The sequence below is a fragment of the Lepidochelys olivacea genome (genome assembly GCF_965140295.1).
Source record: "Lepidochelys olivacea isolate rLepOli2 genome assembly, chromosome: 3".
Classification (NCBI taxonomy): Eukaryota; Metazoa; Chordata; order Testudines; family Cheloniidae; genus Lepidochelys; species Lepidochelys olivacea.
Genome location: NC_140413.1, coordinates 190,098,862 through 190,120,413, shown reverse-complemented (window position 1 = coordinate 190,120,413; position 21,552 = coordinate 190,098,862). Strand labels below are relative to the sequence as shown.

The window sequence follows — 21,552 nt, the reverse complement described above, 5'->3', positions numbered from 1 at the left end:
ACCTCTCCTTGTCACTTCGGACGCAAACTTCCAGGTGACTGGGCCAGGAAAACCCCAGAATTTCTGATTCTGGCTGGCTGGATACTGTGTTCAGCAATTCAAGTCACTCTTGCTGCTACTCTACTGCCAGGACTGACTGTAACCCCGAGCTCTAATCTACCCTGGCATTATGAAACACAAATAATAATAACACCACCCCCTCTCCCCGCCCCCGCTGCAGGAACTCCCCATGCATGAAGGGCACCAACGCAGTATCTCCAGCTGGAGAAACTGCTATTCTGTTACAAACCATTCTGCCTGCTGGAGGGTTTTCACTCAGAGCAAATGCAGATTTTAAGGTAGTCCAACTATATTTGCAATTTGTATCAATGAATATTGGAATTTTCCTATGATGAGGTGGGTTATTGGTAAAATAATGTATCCATCTATGCTCAGAATGAACCATATCCACTAACCATCTGTGTTTGGGCCAATGATTTCATTGGTGGTAGTCCTGACTCACACTGGTGTGACTGTGAGCCAAGGGTGGCAGAAATGGGGGGACAGGAGGGGCTAATGCCACCACAATGGAAATATGAAGAGGCTGATTATGTTTCCAGCCCCTCTCCCCATTGTTTTCTGTCCCCATAATATCTCGCAGAGGTGAGAGTGGGACCTGGAAGAGGGTCTGGGTGTGGCCACCAAGATGCACAAGATTGTGCCAGATGCTGAAGCGTAGGTAGCACACATCTGGCAACGACACATGGTCTGGGAGAGGGGCAGGATTCAGAACACATGTGACAGTGACCAGGTTGGGGCAGGGGACAAGGCACCAGCTCCTGAGCGGGGTGTGAGGGGCAAGGGGATATAGGCACACAGACCACCAGCTGCCATGAGGAAAGGGCACAGGGCATTCCCCACCAAGTCTCAGTAGCTCCCCCTTCTACCCCTCCCCCATTCACAGTGAGCTTTGCTCTCTGCCTCCAGCTGTGATCACAATCAGTCCTTTGGGGCCTGTTTCCACTGAGTTGGGGTGGAATTGTTTGCCTTTGCTATTACCCTTTTACATCAAGAAGCACAGATGGAACTTATCGAACACACCAGAATTGCTTAATGAGACTCAGTGAATATTAATAAAAGTTTGGATGTGATTCCACTACAATGGTTGCATTGGATAAGAAGTTTGAAAGCGTTGGTTCAAGATTACAGGAGGCTGTGAGAAAATATGGTATCCAGCAGCTAGCATACAGTGCAGAGATTTCACTATCCAGGGATCTCTAATTACTAATAATGTACATGAACAGTATGATATGTCCTTACAATTGCAGAATCCTTTTCAAAGATAATCTTTAATAGTTTATTTGACAACCTGTAAAATTATAGAAAATTATTAGTCTAGGGAATTATAAAAATCCCCCTACTATAGTCAAACAATAAAATTATAATTACCTGTGGGTAATTGAAATTTAACTGTTTTTTTATTGTATATTACACATCAATAGCAACATAAGTTCAAGAGGGTTTTTTTTTTCTTTTTTCCTCCTTTTCTTTTCCTTGCAGAGGCAGGGAAAATGGACAGCCCCGCTGGTAGCTTGTGAGCTCTTGTCACAGTCCAGAGCTTGTACAATTTCAATTAAAGCTGTATGTTCAAGACTGTCATTAGACCCACATTAAATTACATATCTGGAGTGTTAAAAATAAAGAGTACAGAAGCTTATTCTACATTGCCTATGGTAAAGTATGTAGTCAGGGTTCTGGTTATCCTTAAAGTTCTTATTTTTCTTTTCTGAAACTCATTGTTTCTTCAAACAAACATAGAGTGCATTGAAGAACAGTAAACGTATGCCTGCAGAATTACTAGGATGGCAGATGTATGAACATACTTCTATTCTGCATCCCCCAGTTTTGTTTACTCTTAACAAGCATCATTTATCAGTTACAGCAGGGGGCTGGTAGCCTAAACTCCTGGGTTGTAGTCCCTTCCCCCCTTCATGGAATCCTTTCTAGAATTTTGGTGGTGGTGGTGGTCAGGGGGAGGGGGTGATAAAAAAAACAATTAACATCAAAGGATTGATCTTGCAAAATACCAAATGCTCTCCAGTGGGTGTTGAAGGAGCTCAGCACTGCACTGCATTGGACTTGCCATGATTTATTTAAAATCAGGAAAACAACATTCTCCCTTGCCTCAGGTGAATTTGAGTAATGAAGAGGTGCAAACATTCAACAAGAATCTTCTTTGCAATCTGCAAGATAGGATTCATTTTGCTGTTGCTCTTCTTTTCTATTCAGCATCACCCTTCCTGTTGCAAAACCTCAGGAAGTGGTACACTGTGACACTCTGTTACAGTACCACCAAAAAATCCCGAGATTTTGGACACAGTCCTCAGGATCAAAGTGAGCCCCCTTATCTCCTTTCACTCATTGGTCTAAAGCCTGAGGTTAGGCATTGTACCTGGCTAACTGTATATAACCTTAAGGTGTCTGTTCCCCATCAATAAAATGGACACAATGATACCCACCTGCTGCATAACGTTTTGGTTGGGTAGATTAAGGAATGCTTGTAAAGTCCTTTGAGATCATTATAAGTAGCTATTGTATGTGCATAGTATTTTTATTTTCACTCTATGTTGTGGTTGGTTTTAGAGTAGCATCAGACTGGCCTGGAAGGAGTCTGTTGTCAGGCTGGGTGTTATTATTATTGTTATTATTTACACATGATGCTTATTATTATTTCAAGTGACTTACCCATTGACTGGAAACTAGGAAACACATTCTCTTGCCCCAAATAAGCTACAGTCCAGGTTATGGCTATCCATCCCTCTTCCAAACAGCCAAGGATGGTGGAATTTCAAGTACATCCATGAATTTTAATCTTTTTTACTTAGGTATCTTTAACATGGCATATCTACCCTCCCCCCTTTTTTCCTGTTTAAAGTGGTTGTCCATCAATCAATGGTCCCTCTAATTTTTGACAGGCCGTGTGCGCAAAAAATTTCTTCTGCGCAAATTGTTGTACTTCTGTGCAAATTTTTGTGTGCGGGGTGTTTCGCCATGTGCGCAGGATTTAGGATCTGTGTGCACGTGCCCACGCGCACAGCTTAGAGGGAACAGTGCCGTCAATAGATCCATGGACTGTGAGTCTGTCTATCTACATTCTATCTACACTCATCTCTATGGTATCTGAATGCCTTGACAATAAAGCTGCAGAGAGGAAAGGTCCAGGAGTCAGGGAGGCAGCTCAGCTGTAGAAATTATTTTTCAGCAGATAACACTTTATGAAAATCAGAAGCCCCCAAAACTGTCATCGGTTGTGTGTGAATGTGTGTGGGGGATATGGGGAGAAGTATGTCCTCTCTCATTGTTTAGCGGTCTTCCTTGAGTTTTAGCCACATGTGGTTTAACTGTCCTAAAAGAATATAGCCTAATTTTCCCACTCTCTCAACAACTCAGTTATCAGATGAATATTAACAGGATCTTTTCTCCAGCCACATGTTTGTGCTGCTAGTCTGGCAGCCAGCCCAACAAATTGATGAGATTCCACTTTTACATGCATTGTCATTGTTGCAGATACACAAAACCACGTTCTGGAAGCACTTGGACATTTTTGACACTGTATAAAACAAACAGAAAAAACAATTACATTTGTATCACAGCATCCCCTTGCTTTGAGTAACAATGTATCACATTACTGTATCCTTTACAGCTAGGAGAAAGTTTAAAACAGTTCTGATTTAGGGACAAACACTCCCCCTTAAGCATGTAAATGGCAGAGAAAACAAGCATACTTCTCCAACCGTATGCAGCATTGAAAGAGCTGTTGGCCACTACATTGTCCCCTTAGGACCAACAGGTCTTATGAGAGACTAGGGGCCATGGACATAATTTCTCATATGAATTATGTGGAGTTCTACAGGAAATGGCAATACTGTGTTGGCAGTTGTCTGGCCATTGGGAACATCCACTCACAGCCACCTACCAGTCGGTCATAGCAATATTGTAGTCTAGTCCTTACACAGTCTTCATCAGCACTGAGTAGCTGAGAAACTTCCAGAACTACAGTGCTTGCACAAGTGCTGTGCTTTCAATGGCTGGGTCTACACCTGATGCACGGCCTAACCACGAATCATAACTTACATTGCCCTGACAGAGCCTGCCATGCTGAGTGGCTGTTCTCCAACTTCTTCACCCTTTCCTGACCATGCCCCTTCTGGCTGCACAGAGCTGGGCAGCCACTAAGAAGATGGAGAAAGACTGCAGATAGCTATCTGGTGGGTAAATACCACTTTCCTTCACAGCTTCCTTAGCCCTTTATCTGAAGATTACCCAAGATATCATCCCCCAACACCCTGCATTGCCCAGAAGAGACTTTAAGTGTCTGTAGCTTCTAAAAGTGAAAGTGGAACAGTCATATGAAATTTGAACAAAGTGCAAATTCTTTTGACAGGAAAATTCCAGAGAGACAGGGGCATTAAAGCAGTTAATTGTCTGACTTACAGTGCAGGAGAAGCAAGGATGAACCTAGTTCTTCAGATCTGTGTTCTTATATTAAAAAACCAAGATCTCAGGTGAGAAAGTTGGAAGATTTAGTTGACATCATTTTTTATGATTCTGACATAAACTCAACACCTTAATGAAACAAGAATATTTTACTTTCAAACATTTCAGCCCTCTCAGACATTCGGAAGGATCAGCCCAAGAAAGACTCAACACTCCGACCTTGTACTGACCCTGATTTCTGGGTAGAATCCAGCTGGTGAATACATAGACTGGAGAGCTGCTTGTCACCAGGAATTCTCTATACTGTATAGAAGGAAACTAAATCTTCATGCCACAAATTGCTCTGTATGATAACAGAGATCACTAGCCAAATTGGCTTTTAAACCTCCACTTGATGCAAAATCAGCTTTGGTGAAAGCAGCCATCCAAGTCAGCATGTTACTCCAGATATGACACTGGGATAAAGAAGGGGATAAAGAGAAGCAGCAACAACATCATGATTAGAGCTGGTTTAAATTTTTCAAATGTAAAAATTTTGACAGAATTTCAATGGGGGGGAAGGAGTGAGGTGAAATAGGAAAAATGTTAACAAAATAAGGCACAATGAGCTATGGAGACACTCACAAAATTATGAGACAGGGAAATGGCAACCATTGTGTTTAAAAACCTGGCCTGTCATGCCAGAAAGAAAGAGCTAGTGGTTGTTGTGGTTTCTCCTCCCAACATGGAGCTTCCAAGATGGTGATTGTGGTGATTCACTCTGAAAGGCACCATAATCTTGGTCTCTGTGTCCCTTGGATCCTGCAGACCAGACTTCATGGTTGGAGCCTCAGAGTTTAATTAAGATTTTTAAATCCATGTTATGAATTAGGCAAGAAGGATATTAAAATATCTGATCCCAGTCTCCCACTCTGGCTGCAATAACTCACCTTCATAAGTGGTTTTTTAAAACCTTTTTTGTACATTTTTCCCCTCACATTTTTCTTCCTGTCCCCGAATGACACATGTGCAGGTACTTCACTAATCCTCTCTGACTTGCCAGACCTTCATTCTCAGGAGGATCTATCTTCAGTGCTCTTTGGTAGCCGCTCCCTGTGGGAGAATAGCTGGCTGTGAGGAGGTATCTTTGATTCAAGTAGGAGAAAATGTTGCCAAGGATCTATTCCTCAGAGTCCTTAATATAGTTAATGTAAGGGTCCTCTAACAATATACTGCCCAGCAGTTCCCTCACTCTCAGAAAAGTGCTCTGGAAGTGTCATATTCTGGAGTATGTGTTTGTTTCTTTGCTTGGGATTTTGCTTTATCTGATGATCAGTTGTGAGACCTTCTTGAATGGTATCAGAATGGTACAAAGACTCCATTCATGGAAGTTTCAGTAACAAAACATCCATCCTTGTCCTCTTTTCACACTTATGTTTTTTATATCCTTACACTGTACAAACCCTTTGTTAGTCAAAGAATTGCTCGAGAATATAGTGGGTGGCAATTTTATCCCCTCCCACACCCACACACCCCCATATTAGTGGATCCATAGATATGTTGCTTCCAATGTGCAATTCCTCATTACTACCTTCAGGCTGCTCTGCATGACACCAGCTGATCACCACTCCATTTGGCCCATTCTGATAGCTGCAGATGCCGGCAGTCCTCCTGCATCACAGTAAGAGAAAGCAAAGGTGATACTACATATGCTGTATAGCACAGGGAGTTCTTGCACACAGGTAGAATCCTCAGGTGGCCAGTTCAGCTTTGGGCACATATTTGTCCCTCATTTCCATAATATCTGTGTTGCAGATGGGGACCTGAGATATGAAGAAGCTAAGTGACTTGCCCAAGGTCACACAGGAAGTCTGATGCAAAACAGGGACTTGAACTCAGATCTCCCAATTCCTAGTCTAGTGCCCTAACCACTCGGCTACTTTTCCTCCCAAAGCCAAAGACCCCTGGAGGATCCATCTTATGTATATGAACTCTTCAGGGTGGAGGACACGTCCCTGGAAACTACCTACTAAATTGTAAGCTCTTCTGGAAATACCTAATGAAGGGCCAGATTGGGCAACCTTTATTCACACTGATGCATTGGCCTGAGTCGGGCTACTCATGTGGGATAAGCATCTGCCAGCATGAGTAAGGGATGCACAATCTATGCCCAATAGGAGGAAATACCTTAAATGTTGTGCCTTTGCAGGAAAACTGCATTGCTATTTTTCCTTGTTTTCTTCCCAGGGCACAAGAATTCTGTGCTGCTGGATAGCCATTTACTGGAAGATATTGCATTGAAGTTACATTGTGTATCACATTAAAGGTTATAACAGTGCTTTGTATTTTGAAAATACTGTAAAAGAAAGCATCAATCATGCAACCACAGTTGATAGACTCAGAAGGGGCCTCCTGGGTCGTCTTGGCCAAGAGTTCTATGAAGCTGGAAGGATTCAACACACACCTTTCTCATAAAAGTAGCTAACCATTCCTTAAAGACATTGAGTTATTTTTCCATAAACACCTCAACTAGGTAAACTAGTCTGATTGACCTTACTGTCAAAAAGTGTCTCTTAACACTATGTATAAGCAACACTTTTCCTTTTTTTTCAGCTTTAGCTAACCAAGAAAAAAGGGCAAACACAGTAATGGGCTACATTGCAAACACGACAAGTAGTTTTGCTTTCACTTTACTGCCATCATCTACCATAAATCTGGATCTACTACAGATACTTGGTTTCTCAGTGCAGTCTCTCTGCTACTTGTAGTATCTATCTTACTTTGTCTCTGACTTTCAGAGAGCCAACATTACAGAGTGTAGAAATAACAAAGACATATGATAAGCACTTACCGATTCAGAAAGCCATTCAAATCCTACACCAGATAGTTAAAGTATTTATTTCTATTTTTCATTTTATTGGAATTTGTGGGGTGTTTTCACATCTGGACCATCAGAGTTGTGGAGCACAGGCTTTCTTCAGGCTCCGTCATAGTGCCAGAGAATTTACATTCTCCCCCACCAATTACACATACAGAAAAATAAATACATGACTGTTTAGCTGTGTGTTGCAGCAGTGGTAATGAATTGTATGCTGGCTGTTGCCCCATAGCTCTCTGCCTTCTTTCTCTTAATGAACATTAGAAAAAATGGAGTTTGGGTTTTTTTAAAAAAAATAGTGTTATTAAATTGCAGACATGCTTATTTTCAAGAGCTTCTTGGGCTGTTGTATAGATTGCAATCCCCTTCTACACATACCAAGACATGGCGAGAGGGTCTCACAGCCCAAAGCTTCTGTCCCTTTGAACACACTATTTGTGTGCCTGCTGCTTATGTGGCTGGCTTGAACTGCCCATCTGTCTGTCTACCCCTCTATTCTTGCTCTAAAAAAGCACACTCCCTTCCTCTTTTCAATGACCAGGAACAAAGTAACAAACTAAGTACAGGACTGAGGCACTAAACTCGAGACTTCTGGGCAGATTCTGGGTCACTCTCCCCTTCACATGGCTCTAGTGGTGCAAAGGGAAGCGCAGGGTGGCATACCATCAGTGTAGCAGCAATATGCCATACCCTCCTGGCTCACAGTGGCTTAAGAGGCTTAACTGGGCATCTGAGGATTCCATCTGTGTACATAAAGGAATTCCCAGGTTGGGTGCAGTCACCAAAGGATCTGGCTATCCCCAGGTGTGGAACTCCCTCTTATGACTATAGCAACCAGGTGTAAGTCAGAACAGTCTTCTCACTGTTATATTAGACCATTTCTGCTTCTATCCTTTGACAGAATATGCAGCGGTACTACAAAATAAATCAAAATAATTAAAAAGGTAAAGCATATTTCTGGACAAAAGTTTAAGGCAGATGTTACTTTACCTGACTGGGTTCCAGCTGGTCATCCTAAGTGACCATGTTCTAGGCTAGGGAGCCCTCAGCAATCTTTTTAATATTGTTATTCATAATGTTAAGCAAAGAAACACATTTTAAACTGGCTGAAGTAGTAAACAGCACACGCACTTCTTCAGAAGGAGATTTATGTATTTTGTATTAAGTACCCTGAACTTGCATTGTTCAAGGGCAGATTAGTTAGATTGTCTTTATTTGATGTTTCAGAGGTTACCTTTGTCAGTGCTCTCCATACACAGAAGGAGTATTATGGAATGACCAGAAAAATGTCAAAGCAGAGTTAATGCCAAAAGAGCAAGATACAAAAGAAAGCAGGATAATTTAGAAGGAACACTATGATACTAGGTTCGAAGGAATGTCAGTATTACCCCGTCCACACTTTATCCCCTTCTTCCTGTCTTCTTTGCGTCTCTCCTGTCACACATTATTAGACTGAAGTGTGCATGTCCTCCTTCTCAGCTCGGTGTCAATCATGTCACAAAGACCTAAAACAATCCCTGCAAATAAAAAGACATTTTTAAAAGATAACTCTTGGTACAATATATGGAAAGCTAGACTCGCTTTGATTTTAATTGTTTTAAAATACTTGTTTACTCCTTAAACCAGGTAAAGATATAGGTAAAAAAATGCACAAGGTTCATTAGTTAAGGACAGAGAATGGTGAGATTTTGCTAATAGTTCAGAATTTAATATTATAACATATCCACATATGATAAAGTTGCAAGGGAGTATGAAGTACCATATGCAAAGAACCAGCCTACATAAAAGAAGGATAAAAATAATGATATTTTTTACTTTCTTTTCAGTTAACCATCACTTTTCTCCTCATTTAATCCCAACTCAAACTTCCCCCACAATAAAGGAAAAAAGAAAAGAAACCCATAACCCCAGCTCAACCCTTATTCCCTCTCTGCCCCAACCCAGTTTACACTAAGAGTCACAATGAATTGGTATTGCACACAGTAAGTAGAACCTTTCATCTAATTTAAGTTGCCTACTTAAGTTCCATCAAGAGTACTCATGTCAAAATGGTATCTACTTATTGTATGCTGACAATTATTGTACCATTGCTTTTGGGCAAGAGCCATCTTTTTGTTCAGCGTTTGTACAACACCTTGCACAGTTGGGTCCTAAGCATGACTGAAGCTATTAAGCACTATTCCAATACAATACATACATGCATGCATACATACCTATTGTCTAATCTTATTCAGAACACAAACACCAATCAGAAGATGTAAATCATTTGATATTTATGCTAGAACATGGCTTACCATTTAAGTTAAATTTGCATCATGCTCAATATATTGAATACTATCCAGTGCTTTAGTAGAAGATACTATTTTCCTAATGTAATACAACACATGCATGCTGAGAAATTTTTGGAAAATTCTATCATCTTGCAACATTAATGGACAGGCAGTATCACATGGAAAAACACACTCTCCCTCTCTATATCTTTGTCATAAAAATTCCAAATAGTCCAAACATACGGTGGGGGAGGTTTAGATTGGATATTAGGAAAAAACTTTTTCACTAAGAGGGTGGTGAAACACTGGAATGCGTTACCTAGGGAGGTGGTAGAATCTCCTTCCTTAGAGGTTTTTAAGGTCAGGCTTGACAAAGCCCTGGCTGGGATGATTTAACTGGGAATTGGCCCTGCTTTGAGCAGGGGTTGGACTAGATGACCTTCTGGGGTCCCTTCCAACCCTGATATTCTATGATTCTATGATTCTATGATGATTACAAGTTTATTAAAAAATAGGGATTTGATTTTACCTTGACCCAGCAGAGCACCCGAATAGCCATACAGCTAATCCACATTTACGTAGAGTTCATTCCCAGGAACTGTGAGCACTTGGAATGGACTGACTGTTGTTTAATTCAGTATATGAGCATGAATATTGTCGGGGCTGGATTGTTGAGGTTTTAGAATGTGCTGTAATCTAATGTCTATCACTGTAGTAGCTGAGCACCTAAGAATAATGCATTTTGGGTTGAGGGTGTTGATTAAGGGGCTAGGGCATGCTTAGATGGGCAATATTGGATTTCAGAATATCTTTCTTGTGCAATTATAATAAGTTGTGGGCAAATATGTTCAGGTATAGTGTTTTGAACTGTTGAATTGTCCTGTTTTTCATTTTTAGAAGAGCACCTAAAGATGCATGCTTTATAAATAAACAATGTGTGTGGAATTTGTGTATCTTTATGGCAAGTTACGTATCAGACTGACAACATGTGCCTCTCGATAGGGGCTTGACACAATGCTGTCTTTTCATTGACTTCAGTAGGCTTTGGATAAGGCCTTTGGTATTGTGTACATACTATATATTAAGTGTGTGCAAATGTATGTGAAAAATTGTGAATGAAAGACTTTGGAAATTTCAACCCAAATTTCACAAAAGGTTCAGTTTATAGACTTGTTGATATCACAAGGAATTCCTCAGAATCTCTGAATATATCTTTATATAGTACTTCAACATGAATATTCTCATCCAACTCCTGACAATTCAACTTTAACAGTAATGGTCCTGTCTTTGAACCTCTACAAATACTATCCAAGGAAGGTGGGCAATTTATTGATTCAGAGTGATTTTGGAGAGACACATATGAGACAGGTATTGTATCAGAAGACACAGACTTTATACGTTAGACTCCTGGAAAATATATATAGGAAAAGAGATAGAATACAAAAGTATGCACAAATGACATTAAGTTGGCACCTGAATATGAAGCTATCCTTCTGTTTGATATCTTTTTAGAGTAATTACATGATAATAGGAGAGGCAACAGGTATACACAAGTTAATTGGCCAGATTTGAATTTCGTGGACATGATAACTAATCAGAGCACACTGAGAATGTTGTTGGAATGCCATTTAAGAACTGTTTGGTAATAGTCAATCCAATCAACTAGCAGGAGCAAAAAAGGTTATTATAGTAAAGGTTAACAAAACCATTGCATTATCTTCCTCTTTCAGGGGCAACACAGAAAAAGAGGCTGGAGAAGTCATGAATATCAAATCAGACACTTCCTCATTTCCAACTTTATTTCAGAATGCCATGGTTGTTTGGAAATGCTCTGTTCAGTAAAGCTAGGACATTTGGTGTGTCATGAATGAAAATATTTGCAAACTGGCTGTAATCAGTCTGACACAAATCTTCATCGATATTAATAACTCAAAACCCTGGTAAAGTCTTAAAATCTAGGGAAGTAAACAACAGAGAAGTTTGAAATTGGATGGAATGCAGGGTCTTTTTTGGTAGGAATGACAATCTTGTGGCTAAGGCACAGAATGGAATTCTATTCCCACCTGTTCGCAGACTTGGTATGTGACCTTGGGCAAATCATTCTCTTTCTCACTGCCTCATCCATAAAGGGGGAATACTAGTTTTCCATTGCCCCTTAGAGGAGCATGATAAAGCTAGAATATTTAATGTTTATAAAGGTCTTTGCAATCCTCAAAGGGAAGGATGGAAAGTGGCTATTACCAAGTACAATTTTCTTCTATAATTATTTCAAAATTCAACATTTCTGGTATCACCCTGTAACAGAAGAATGAGATAATGCTAGGTTTCTGTTTGATGGAGGTAAATTCAGATCTAATATCACTGATGTGCTGTATCTTTAATACAGTGCCATTGAGAAGTATGCACATATTTCCCATTGCTGCTCTGCTGATCCACTGAATTAGTTCACCTGGAATATCAGTACGTGAGCAGGCAGAAAATGGAAATAAGATGCTCTGAATTTTCAGTAGAGAGCTGGGACTTTGTCATTTAGTCCTGTCACGATAATATGGAGTGTCACACAATGTAACAACACAACACACCCACAGCAAATGACGAGTGTTCAAAGTGATGTACAGCTCCTGTCAGCTACAAAACCTTCTATTTGTTCACAGAATGTTGCAGCATTTCCAGCAAAAAGACCACACTGAAGAGACACACATACAAAGTTTGCTGCAGATGGATTTCTTTCATGTCTCTTTATGAGATTGGATGTATAATATGAACATACAGAAAAATTCTCCTGTTATTACACTTGCAAGAATGCACTCCTGTCTTCCAACATGCTAGGTACTTTCCACAAATTCTTTAGAAATTTACCTCTTTTACTTAAATTGGGCTGGATGTCATTAATAAAAGAATGGTGTAATGAAAAACAATTTATAAAATTATACTGCAACCTAGAATTGCAGGATTCAGCTTTTCCTGCCTGAAGAAAAATAAATTCTGAAGCATTAAACTTACTTTATCAAGCATTACACCTGACATGCTCTCATAAATTTTACATATATGTTAAGTTATTTTAATATTATGCCAGCTTGGTTTAAAATATTCTCATGAAGTAACTAAAATGGAGCTGCTCAGCCATAAATTAGACCTAAAAAAATACTCAGATTTCCTCCCCCCTTCCCCCCCCAAACCCAACAACAATATTTCTTTACTTACAATCATGTGGTGTGTGTAACTTAAATTGTCCCTGGCTAAAATACCTTGTATGTCTTAACAGGACTACCACAGAATCAGTGAGCCATATTTCTGTAAGGTTAAATACACACTCTTTGCACTTTTAGAAGTGTCTTGTCTGAAACCAGATGTTAATAACCCCTTGTGTGCCACACTTCAATGCGTGCCCAAGGCCATGTCTTTTTAAAGGTGTGGGTACATACATTTTAATGGGACAGTGATGGAGGAGCCCTTTAGCAGACCTAATATTCTGATGGGCAACCGCAATGACAGACATGAGGAAACTGCTAGATTTCCTTGAACAACCGATCTTGCATAACAGCATGCGTGCACTCCTAGTCTGTTTTGTTTGGCGCACTGCCTCTTGCAGCACAGCATTCCCGAAGACCGTTAATCCTTATGAATGCAACTGTTTAGTGTATAAGCAACAAGATATGACAGGCAGTTCACTTCAGAGTAATTATAGCACCCTTCAGGTAGTATTACAAGGCAAACGTCTGAAGGAAGACACTTAGACTTGTGCATTTACTGGGAATTATTGACATACAGTAGATATAATATTATTGACAACTAAACATAAAACTCCATTTGTGTCCCAAGTTCTAAAGCTATTTCAAAGTCACAGCTAAATTACACAAACATTAGCCTATCTAGACATAACAATAATGTTATGAAATCCCATCAGCTTGTTGCCATTTAGACAGAACACACACTGCATGTGTCTGTAGGGCCATACTTGGGTAGCTCTGTAGCATGCAATGAGGCCCAGACACTAAAGTGATTATGTCTGAATACTCCTTATCTGATTTTAAAAGCTGACAATACTACACATCTGTGCTTGCATGTTTCAGCTGTTGTGCCGCAATGCCAGTATTTATTTTGCTCCTGCAAGTTAGTTTTCCTTGAGAACCAGCAGGGGTCTTCTTCAATGATCTGAAAATGTGTGGGGAGGTTGTTCTGTAGCTCAGTTGGTGAATGTTAACCTGAGGCTGTCATTTCATTTAAACATTTGGTTTACGTCTTCCATGTCAAAAAGATTAATGTCTTGACTTTAACAAACTGAATTCATTGCGTTTTTAGGGAGCTTTTATCTTCCTGCTTAGAGGTGGAGTTTCAAAGTTTCTTAGTTAATTGAAAAAAGAAAAGGAATACTGAGCATAAGCTTTCATGATGAAGTGAGCTGTAGCTCACGAAAGCTTATGCTCAAATAAATTGGTTAATCTCTAAGGTGCCACAAGTACTCCTTTTCTTTTTGCGAATACAGACTAACATGGCTGCTACTCTGAAACCTTAGTTAATTTACATTGATATGTAAAGAGTTTTCAGGCCATTCTAGTCACTTAAGAGGTTTTCACTTGCAATGTGTCTCTGTAATTATCAGTGGAAGCCTCACTGTATTTTATTTTCTCACTTTTATTGTGCTACCCACAGATCAAGGCACTTGGGATAACAGGTCCTACATGTGGTCTAGTGCTTATTCACCATTCTGGATTAAATGAAGACTATTGTTTCTACCAAAGGCTTTATGAAGATACTGAAGCAGTAATTGAGAAGCAGAAGTGCATTTATGGAAGCACATCTGAATGTCTTCTCTGCACATAATTGCATCAGGTATTCTGCACTCACATGCAAGTCCTTAAAAAAAAAAAAAAAGCTTATTTTTAGGTAGAAGCCCATGGTGGGCAGTAAATTACACATCATTTCCCCAGACTAGTAATTAACGCTGTTTGCTGACTATCTGAATTGTTTCACAGTAGTTCAGCACAGTTCTAATAGTTATCACCATCCTTATCATAGATTCAATATATGAGCTTCACACACAATATGTCTAAGGTTAGGCATTATCACAAATACATTTTGTTTGTTTCTCTTGGCCCTTTAGAATTATTTTTTTCAGAACTCTGCAACATCTCAGTTGCTCTGACTCTGTCATATAAACCAGCTGAACTGACGTTTGCTTAACAGGCAAGAATTTGAAAGTCAAAAATAAGCAGAAACTGTGTAAATAAGTAATGCTGTTAGTTGACATGAGATTTTTATATTTATTCCAATATTGGTGGGTCTTCCAAATAGTTGCTTGGAGCTAATGAACGTTTGACCTCCCTCAGGTTGTTGTTGTTGTTGTTTGTTTTGATTTGGTGTTTATTTGTTTTTCAGAAGTTCTGACATCAGCAAATATTTTTTCATGACCCCATAATAAAGGTTGTGTAACAGTAAAATTAAAAACAAGTTTCACAAAATTTTCCACAATTTTTCATGTTATTGTCATATCCCTGAATTTGAATGTTTTATTAAAATGGTAATTTAGCTATGAAAACATTGGATATTGTGAAATATTACGCACTTCCTTTATTGAAAACACTTCCACTCAGACAAATACTTTCCCTAAATGAAATCATTTTCATTCAAAATGATCTGCTTTTAAACATAGAAATTGGATGCTAAAGAGACTGATTAAGAATTTGAAACTAAATACAAGAATGTTCTGATTTTCAGCATTCTGAATTTCATCTTGTGTATTGTATACCTCCGTCTGAATGTCATTTCACTTCCCACAACATCCATCTGCCAGAATCCTAGAGAATTAACTAAATGTAATGTTATTATCAAAACTCTCTTTTTAGTCACCAATCCTGCAACGGGATATGCTAGCAGGGACCCTTATTTCCATGCAGAGTCCCATTGACTGAGTCTGACTCCACAAAATCACAGAGTGTGGGAAGTCAATGAGAAAGTGCACAGGATTAAGGGTGTACGCTAGATAATCCCATTAAAGATTTGAGGTTGTGGGCAGCAAACACTCCTCCAGTGCTCCAGCTTTAGTTTACAAGAGCACTACGTCCTCTTGTGTTGTGACTGTGGACATCAACTATATATCTGTTAGGTTCTCATTAAGAGCAAACCCTCTGTTAAAGGGCAAATTTTTGTTCCCATGCAGACAGATTAGTTGATCACCAAATTGGGGTTGGAAGGGGCTGTGGCCAATATATGCCCATTGAGAGACTACACTCTGGCTGAAGACATTCACATGGTAGAAGGGAATAGTCCTTCTGGAGATCCTTTTCAGGCTACATCCATCCATGAACAAAATGTAGAAGTGACAAGAAAAAGAGAGCAAAATAGATAGGATGGTTTCATTATCACCACTACAGCTAAAGCCAGTACATGTCTTAAAGAGAGGCAGTAAGGAGCCGCATGACAGACCTCTGCTGCACCACAAACCTTTCACAGTATTCTGACAGGGATGTTTGGACCACAGAAATGCAGCAGGGGGTGTACCATGAGCTAACGGGGTGCCCCCAACTACCAGGATAGGAGCCACCTGAGAAGTATGGGCAGGCTGAAAGTGCCAAAGCCTCTTCTGCTTCAGCCACTGGGCTGCTGCTGCAGCAGCTATAATAGGAACCAGCACTAGTCTCCTGTTACCTGGAGGAGCTTCCTGTGACATTGCAGGATCCCAATATATGGCTGTAGTGAGGCACCATCACAGAACTAGTACAGACATAAGAAGCAATTCAGCAGAATTCCGCAAGGCATTACAGGGGAAAAGGCACAATGGTGAGTCATAGTGGGATGCTGCCAGCAGTAGGAAAACTTCTTTAAAAGGCAGAGTGTGTCCTTCTTTCCTCTAATAAAAAAACCTCTCTTTGAGCTGAACTTTCTTTCCACTATTGCTAAGACAGGCCATGACTAAAACCAACAGGATTAAGTTAACCATTATTTCAGAGAAATCTCCATTTTGAGCATGCATGCACATACCTGGCTAAGCTTCAGAGGGGTAGCCATGTTAGTCTGGATCTGTAAAAGCGGCAAAGAGTCCTGTGGCGCCTTATAGACTAACAGACGTATTGGAGCTTTCGTGGGTGAATACCCACTTGGCTAAGAGGCCCAAAAACAAATGGATCAGATAACACCTTGTTTCCTCATCTGAAAGCTTGTGCTGTTTCTTGGAAGATCAAACTCATCAGGTCTCATCAACTTACTTGAACCAGCATTAGAGAGGCACAATATTAGCTTCTCAGGGTAATTCTATCTGGAAATCACTTTTTTAAAAAATGTAACTGAATACCACACTCAAATGTTTGTGAATTTATTTTAAGATGACTCTTGAGAAACTGCAATTTTCACACACAAACACACACACACACACACACTCAAAAAACATTTTAAATATTTTCTTTTATAAAGACTTCAGCGCTTGTTCAGAAGTAAACTTTAATGAGCATGCACTCTTCAGATCTTTCTGCAGGCGATTATCTGGTCTGACAAAGGAAGAAGAATTTTTTGTCTTAGTTTGGTTATCTGTTTGGGGGACTCATGTGTTTTTCTCCTTAACAAAGTGAATTTATTACCTGTGAGAGGCACCAGATGGGTAGTCCTAGAGACTGAACTTACCACTCATACAGTCATGGAAGATGTGTAGCCATGATTAAAGTTGTGAACACTAGACTTTTAAATTAGGAAAATGTTTTCATTTACATAAGATTCTGAAAAACCTTCTGCTACAAAGAGATGGGCCAAATTTGAGGTTGGATTTGGTTTAGGTAAAGTCTTGTGATCATACCTAAATCAAGGCTAGAGTTCAGGTTCATATTAAATGGTGCGGAAATCTTGCAAACTGTTCTTGTTAGATCTTGGCTGATAATTTCACTGGATCATGATCTTGCCAGATTTCTGCCACTCTGGGCTTCATTAACACCTAAAAACAGACACCCCCTCCAGCATTGTATCTCGTTCAAAAATAAACTATAGGACTCAGTTTGCCTGACTGTCTGATTGCCTCTTTTGGTCAGTTATCAATTGCTGCTTTACATACTCAAATTTGATGGGGTTTGAATTCAAGGTTCACATTTTGGCTCATTTCTTGTTTTAAATCTAAACAAAGGGAAAGATTGTGGAGCTCTGACTCACAATGGTGAACGGTTATCATGCAGGAAGTCCCACAGGCACCAATAGGGCTACTTGAGTATGTAAGTACTCACTACAGCAAATAAATGATATTTTGGTTTCAGTTCTGAATGGTAAAATCCCTTTCCCACCCCCCACATTCTGTTTGGTTCAGAGCAAAACTGATAATTTTTTTTCTCTCATTGAAATGGGAGGGGGGAAGTGAAAAAAATAATTTAAAACAAACAAAACATTTTGTTTGAGCTCAAGTTAATTTGTTTTGTTTTGTTTTTCATTCTGGGTGTTTTTTCTATTTAAAAAAATAGGTAAATTTCTAAATGAAACATGCTATTTAAACAAAAAGTTGAAACATTTCCTTTTGAAAGAACCAGAATGAAGTATTTTGGCTTTTTTATTTTAAAAAGTCCATAGGGTTTCTTCAGCTGAAACTATTTGTCAAATTTGATCTGAATTTGCATACAGTTTCAGTGTTCTGACAAATGCATTTTTGGCTAATATATTATGTGCTGAAAAAAAAGCTCTCAGCTTTTGTATTCACCAGTATAAATAAAGGCTTCATAATTTGTCTGGACAAATATATGTTTAACAGAACAAAACAAAACAAATTCAACAAATTTTTGTTTTAAATTTTAAATGAATTATCTCTGGCTGGGTTCATAACTCTTTTACATTCACCATCTGGAGACAGTCTACAGAACAAGTAAACTGGCCAGAATGTTCACAGAAACCATGAATGTCAAAAATATATTTGCAGACAACAAATGCTGAATTAGTTAATGTGGGTAACTCGTAGTTAACTTTTTTCACAAGAAAGCTCACTTTAATAGTCCCGCTCATCCAATCAGGGAAAAGAAACAATCCCATATAACCAATGTATACATTTAAAACAGCTTGAATTTTGAATATCTTAAACTCACAATGACCTGCTTTAGAACTAGCTACATAGCAAGTATTACTCACCAAAAATACTCTGTGAATAATTTCAAATAATGGATGTATTTGAGAAAAATCACAATCTGTTCATGGACAATCTGAGCAGAAACGAGGTGAAATGTATAAAGTTAATATTTCATTGTAAGTTATTTCCCATCTCTAGTGGGCTGTACTTACTGAGTACAAACAGAACTATATTGAAGGGAGTATGAATCCATCTTAGATTTGAGTGGGGCAGTAGATCATTTGGAAAGTTAGTTTGGGAAGAATAGATTACAGCAAGATCAGTAGTGCACTCCTGAAAGAGCACTGGAAATGTTTGTTTGGGGTTTCTTTGGAGTGAAAGGCTTCCTAAATAAAAGAACCAATACAAGTCAAAAGCCCCAAATGTGTCATGCTGTTCTCCTTGTCTTCTCAAATTGCTGAAGCTAAAAGACTGTCACAGTTCCCTGTACTATTGTCAGGGAAGATGGGTCAGCTGTACAACTTGCATGAGAGTAGGAGGGAACAAACTAGTAGCATATAATGGGAGGGAAATAGACTCTTCTAGGTAGGACCACAATCTTAAACCCACTGAAATCAATAGTAGCCTTTTCTTTTCAGTGAGATATAGATTGGGCTTGGCAGGGTTGAAAGTTCCTTTTTTCCCCCCCCACAAATAGTAAAATTGGTGGGTTTGTTTATTGTTGTTGTCTTTTTTAAGGGGCTCAGGGCCAGATTCTGATCTCACTGCAATGTAAATCCAGATTAACACCCTGGAGCAAAACCAGGAGAAAACCTGTGCAGGCAAGATCAGAATCTGACCAAGTGCGGTTAAAAGCTAGGCTCAATAGATAATTTTCAGAATTACATTATTTTTTTTTAAACCAAACAAGCATGTTTCTTTTGAACGAATGAAAAGATTTTCATTGCCTTTAGAATTCTGAGGTAAATTGTCCTTGTACAGTATTTGTTCAGGGTCAAGATTTAGGTAATATATTGTACTACAAGAGCTGCACCTATGACAGACAACCTTTTCGTGAGATAAGAAAAACCTCAACTTCAGGTCAGTACAAGAAAGGAACATGACAGAGCTGTAAATATAGAGCCCAGAGGTGTGAAATCTTGTACAGCATTAAATACAGTCATGGGAAACTTGAAATTTGTTCCAAACATCTTAGATGTGTACACATTGGAATAAAAAAATATGTTGCAAACTCAAGGAAAAAAAGCAGCTTTTCTGTGTAATGAATCAAAGTAATGATTCATTTTCATCAGCCTGTGAAGCTTGATCAGACACTCATTTTGAAAGTAGTTCTGATTGGAACAAATGAAGTTGCTAATTACGGATTTAGGAGTCTAACTTCAGGCAGCCATGTTTTAAAAATTTTGGCCCTTGCGTCCAAAAGTGGCTTTCCTAATTGAAAAACATTGCAAGAAACATGGTTTTATTGACATTTGTGTGGTTGAAGAGAATTTTTTTTAAAAAGGCTGTGGAAACCCAGAGGCTTAAAAAACATTTTTCCAGAAAATAATGTTTTCCTGTTTGCAGAAGCTACCACCCACTGGCAAAACTGCATTGTCTGAAATGGTTTTTAAGCCTCGCTTTTGAAAACTGTGTTTGGACATGGGGATTTTTGTGGGACAGGGCTGAATGCAATCAGGCTCACTTAGCACTAATGAGATGGAGTTATGTCCAGCTCAGTTCGGCAAGAGTGGCATGGAGGGACTAAACAGAGGAGAAAGTGGAGATCCATCAGTAATTCCAAGAATTTGTTTCCTGACCATTGGAATTCTGGTGTAGACAGACTAAAAACTATAACAGTAACCTGTTTTTTCTTTAAAAAAACCCAAACAAACAACCCAACTTCTCCTAATAAAAATGAATTAAGAGTGATTTTTAACTTTAAAAAATAATTTAATACTTTGCCAAGTTTCAATTCAGAACAAATTTGCTACTTTGGATGCTAGTTGTGGATGAAAGTTGCTTCCTTATGGGATTCTGAATGGCTTATGCACAGAGGTCATTTCAAAAGTTATTCTGATTGGAGGAAAAGAAGATGAATAATTCAGCAGAATGTCTCACCTCTGATTGAGAAACAGAAGAACCAGAAAACTGAGGGAAAAGCCTGGTTTTTTTGGATGAAAGTTGCTTCCTTATGGGATTCTGTATGGCTTATGCACAGAGGTCACTTCAAAAGTTATTCTGATTGGAGCAAAAGAAGATGAATAATTCAGCAGAATGTCTCACCTCTGATTGAGAAACAGAAGAACCAGAAAACTGAGGGAAAAGCCTGTTCTAATTAAATTTCCATTTCTATGCTGTAGGCCAAAGCAGTACAGAGAGTTTAAGATAGATAAACAGGGCCTATGAAAATGGAAGTTCTCAAACAAGCTCAGCTGTACTGTGGTAAACAGTCATGCTCCAGCACAGAATTCACGAAAAGTACTGGACTAAATCAGTTCCTATGCTGGCCGCCACAATTTTAAAATGATGGTGCTATGGCAAACCAGTCATACTATGCTTGAGTTACTACCATAAGCATTATGTATTTAGAGTATTATGAAAATATATGCTTTCTTAAGTGCTGTGAATTATACCAAATAATTCTGAGCATCTCTTTTACTACACTAATGAATCAAAGCTGAGCTTACACATTATCTGCAATCACCATGGAAAAATGCATTTAAAATACATAGTTTCTGTATAAATAGTGTATCCCCCCAGCACATTCTTTAATTAAGCAGTGTCTGATTCCATAATAACACTGATAATAAAAAAGTGATGCCCAGCTTTCATAGTGCAAAACCTACACAGGGCTGTTACAGTACTGAGAAAATGGGGCCAAAGCACAGTGGGAAAGTGTATACAGGGATCTGGTGAATTTAAAGTGATATTCATCTCGC

At 39.1% G+C, this 21,552-nt stretch overlaps 1 long non-coding RNA gene across 1 annotated transcript; it reads right to left on the bottom strand.

Moving 5' to 3' along the window:
* Positions 1–5,411: 5,411 nt before the first annotated feature.
* Positions 5,412–8,844, bottom strand: LOC311518417. The gene is made up of 3 exons (XR_014710982.1): positions 8,722–8,844; positions 6,047–6,126; positions 5,412–5,568 (listed from the first exon to the last, which is right to left on the bottom strand). It is a non-coding gene; the product is annotated as an uncharacterized lncRNA (long non-coding RNA).
* Positions 8,845–21,552: the final 12,708 nt, after the last annotated feature.